The sequence below is a fragment of the Thermobia domestica genome, chromosome 1, assembly GCF_964235325.1.
Source record: "Thermobia domestica chromosome 1, izTheDome1.hap1.1, whole genome shotgun sequence".
Lineage (NCBI taxonomy): Eukaryota > Metazoa > Arthropoda > Insecta > Zygentoma > Lepismatidae > Thermobia > Thermobia domestica.
In genome coordinates, this window is record NC_137454.1 from 178,320,604 (window position 1) to 178,325,654 (window position 5,051).

Below are 5,051 nucleotides of genomic sequence, written 5' to 3' on the forward strand. Positions count from 1 at the left end.
AACCTGGAAAGCCAGCAACTAGAGGCGGATCAATAGCAGACTCTGAAAGAGCTGCAGCATTTGATAAATTATGTCAACATTTAATTGAGAATGATGAATGTCAGTACACGTTGAAGGAATTACAAAAACTGTATAACGATCTGAACCCTAACGTGGAATCATACGATGACAGCCACCTGAAAAAAAATTGATCGGGCGTTTTAGTTCCAACATACATATAACAGATCTTCCCGGAAGAAGGGTCGTAATTTGCTTCAGTGGAACAGCATCCAGAATCCTGTCGGACGTCTGGTACCAAAATCGGCAAGTTGTTGAAAAAGATTATGAATTGAGAGTGATCAAAACTGCAGCAGCAATAATTCGACGAATACTGAAATCTCAAGCTTATGATTGTTCTCAGTTTCTAACTCTTGAGCAAATTCAAACGGGAAGTCCAGATCTTATTCCAGAATTACTGAAGACACTGCTTTATGAAATCATTAAGCCTACCAGGATAACAGAAGAAAATAAAAAAAGTACTGAACGGAAAACAATCGCTATTGCTCATTCCATAATTGCAGTATCTCGCCCAAAATCATTTGTGTCCCCTGTTCAATTTGGTACAGCAGTATTCCTTCACAGAACGTTTGGGTCCAGGCTCTTAATTTACTTACTGGCAAATATGGGGTTCTGTTCTTCATATAACGAAATATTAAAATTCAAAAGGTCAGTTACCAGTGAGGACAAATTAAACATAAATCAGGGCTATGTTCAGTATGTCTTTGATAATGCTGATTACAATGTACATACTGTGGATGGTCATGCCACTTTCCATTCCATGGGTGGTGTACTGTGTGTGACACCTGAATCTGCACTCAGTGTTGACACCTGTGTACCTCTGAGGAATGTCAGAACAAAAGAAATTGAAAACAGTGGGTTAACAGAATTACAGATATACAAACGTCCAGATACATCTGGGTATACACGTATAACTGCTTTAAATTGGAAAGTAATGCAAATTAAACCTTTATCAGCTATTACCACCAACACTTTGAATATGTTTTTGTTGTCTGGTATTTGGCTTAATGGTTCGTGTACCGATAGTAGGCCTGGTTGGAGTGGTTGTATGGAAAGGCTGCATGCTGGAAAACCGTATGAAACATCAGCAGTTTTGGCTCTTCCATTTGTGAATTTAGCACCCTCAAACCCTTCCACTATTTACACCGTTCTCCTTTATGCTGCTCAGGAAGGTGCTAAGCAGGGTCAGGTTTGCACGATGGTTACGTTCGATCAACCATTATATGCCAAGGCTCGGGAAATTGTAGCTGTATCTCCTCTCAGTAGCCCTCTGAACTCATTATTCATTCGCCTTGGAGGGTTTCACTTTCTCCTTTCTTTTATAGGATCAGTAGGTCACATAATGGCTGGAAGTGGTTTGGAAGAGGTGTGGAGTCAAGTATACGCAAAAAAAAGCATTCCGCAAATGATGCAGGGGAAAGCATATTCCGGATCTATTCGTGCTTTGTTCCTAACCCAATAAGCCCTTATAACAGTTTTCCTTGAGACACACGATCCTGATGTGTACAAGGAACATTTAAAGGCACTCTATTCGCAATTAACTTCTTGGACAATAGGTGCTGATGAGATAGTGAGGTCTAGTGCAGTCAAGAATTTAGCAAATACTTTAGATGAGCAGCTGCAGAATTTCAAGGAACATGGTAAAACACAAAAATTGTGGATTCAATTCATAGAAATGGTACATCTTATCAAGATGTTCATAAACGCAGAGAGAAATGGAGATTTTTACCTCCATCTTCACTGTGTGCAGCAAATACTGCCTTTTCTCCATGCCACAGGACACTTGAATTATGCGAAATCGGCGCATGTGTACTTGCAAGATTGCCTACATCTATTGAGTATATTACCCGAAGAAGAGTTCGACAAATTTATCACCAGAGGGTTCTTTACCATTCGCCGAAGTAACAAATTTTGGTGCGATGTTTGGACCGATATGACCATCGAACGAGTGTTAATGCGGGCGATGAAAAGCAGCGGTGGGTTGACTGATGGCAGAGGAATCACTGCATCAACTATCGCTACATGGGTGAAGTCGATGCCTGCAAGCTCCAGAATTGTAGAGGCAGTTGAGAGATTTGCATCTATTAATTACGCTTCCTCAGAGCAACACGTAGAGTTACGTGATGCAAACCAGAAGCTAAATGCCAAGCACCTAAAAGTTTTAATAACTTGGTTTCGACTGCACAACCCTTTTACAAAACCTCCTCAGCTGTCTTCTCTCTCTACAGGTGTATTGGCTGACTCTACTACAAATTGTGACGAGGCCAGTGATATTGGTCTTTCTGCAATAAAAGAGATCGAAGGGTTGAAATTCAGTGAAATCCATTTAAAAAGAAAGTATACCGTCAAATCGTTAAGCAGCCGTGACAAAATCTGTCACCATCCGAAATGACACCACTCACGTCAACCCCAACCAGTTATTCCATCGCATGGTTTGTAGTGTGAGAACAGAAGAACATTTAAGAGAAATATTTAAATATGAACTATGTACATACCCTCCCTCACTGTTCGATGAAACTGGTTTGATGAGGAAAGGAACCAAGTCTTCAATCCTAAAAGTGTTACCAAGTGCAGAAACCAATCCACCTCCTGATGACGAGATGGCACTGAGGGTATCATATGTGGTCGATGGAGGGCATCTTCTACATCGTGTTGTTTGGCAACGCCCTGCAACGTTTCAAGTAATATGCCGACAATATAGTGACTATGTTCTTTCCCATTACGTAAGAGCTACTGTCGTGTTCGATGGTTATAGGGAAGAACTCAACACAAAAGATGAGGAACATCTGCGAAGGTCTCGCTCAGCTAGCAACATAGATGTGAAAGTAGAAGACCACATTCACGTCACCTTTGGGCAGAGTGATTTCCTTGCCAACAAGAACAACAAGGAACAGTTATTATCCCTTCTGACATTACACTTGAAGGAAAGAGGGTGTCATGTGCTTCAAGCATATGGGGATGCAGACACTTTGATTGTTTCGACAGCAATCGCAGAGGCTCAAACTGGGATGGAGGTGCGAGTAATAGGTGATGATACTGATCTGTTGGTTTTGTTAATTACTCTTGCTCCCCATACTGCAGCTTACGCTTAAAGATGATTGTGCCTGGTAAAGGAAATCAGTCAAATAAAATTTACAATATTCAAGAAATGCAGCATGAAATAGGGGACATGAAGGAAGTTGTGTTGTGTGTTTATGCCTTTACAGGCTGTGACTGTGTGTCCTCAATATATAGGAAAGGTAAGACAGCCCCATTTAAAAAAGTTAAAAGTGATGAGGAACTCAGAAAAAAAATGCTTATTTTTAATTATCCTAATGCACAGGCAGACGATATTGCTGAAGCTGGTCATGATTTTTTTCTATCTTTATATGATTCCCACAAGACACGAAATTTGGATGCTTTACGTCACCAGATATATTTAATGACAGTTGCAAGACAGCCAGTGCAAGGTGAGTTTAAGTTAGCTACTCTACTCCAACGAAAGCTGCAGCAAGGGAACATTCACTGAGAGTCTACCACCAAGTGCAACAGTGGAATGGATTCAAGAAAAAAACACTAAAATGGGGCTGGAAGAAGGTCAGTGGATATCTGCGTCCAACACCAACAACTCTTGCTGCTGCTCCAGAATGGTTGCTACGCCTCATCTCTTGTTCATGCCCAGAAGAGTGTTTAAGCGACTGTGATTGCCGAAGAAGTGCCTTTCAGTGCACAACCATGTGTACTAACTGCGCTGAATATGGATGCAGTAATACAGATTTTGCCACTGATTCTGATGAGGAAGACAGATGAGGAAGGACAGATGACGAGGATATGCAAGAATTTTCTGAAACTCAGATAGTGATGAGAATGATGAAGAGAAATGAAAACTCTCTGTGCTTATTGCGTTAAGGTAATAATTTTCGTTTTAGGTTTGTCTAATTATATATATATATATTTTTTTTTTTGCTTTCCATACAGTAAACTCTAATTATCCTTGTAATTGGGTGGCGCGGCAAACTTAACCGGACAGTGCGCAAAATGGACAAAGAAGAATGGCTACACGAAATTTCTTTTGGACAATTTAATCGATCATTTGAAAACAGACACATGTTATGTGGAGCTACAATGCATACCTCTTCTTAATGTCAAATTGAATTGAAATTTACAGGTGAATCTCTACAAATAACATTATTACTACTTAAACAGACAAATTTGTTGATTTGCTTTCTCATAAAAAAAAGTCTACTGGCTTTGTTTTTAAGCGTTAAAATACATTTTCCTTTTTGTGATTTTATTTTCCTACGTAGATTTTCTTTAGTAAAGAAGATCGCGGATAATCGAAAGTTTACTGTATTTGTTTTATAGATGTCAAGCATATAGATTAGATGTCAAGGATTGTATATTAAAGTATTACTTATATTATGAATATGCTTTTGATCAACAATATTATCATTTTTCTAAAATAATTTCAACAACTCATACCAACCCCCCGCCCCCCCTCTCCCCTCCAAAACCCGACAGTCTTTTGGCGGAGACTTTTTACCACATTTAAAGTAAAGTGTAATGAACAATGTGGAACACTCAAACCTTTGTTTTTTTGGATGCCCGGGTTCGGAGCTAATTTTACTGTACTATATAGGATATTTCTGACATTACCTTAGATGTGTCTGTTATTTCTTCAGTTCTACTGGAAATTGAGTATGTTATCTTTTTTGAAAGTGACTTAATGAATGTTTCAAGCACCCTCTATATATTTCAATAGTCCTGAAAAAAATATAAAAGCAAACGTTATTTCTATATTATTGTTGGATTTCTGGTAACCTAACTTTATAATGTTAGGTTCTTTTCTTACTAAGTTTACAATTCCACATTTTTATCTGTTCTCCCTTTTTTTCATCTTCTCTCGCCTTCTCTCTCCCTCTCTCTCTCTCTCTCTGTCTGTCTGTCTCTCTCTCTCTCTCTCTCTCTGCCTCATTTCTGAACCTCTGTGTAATAGATATCCATTGGTTTCAATT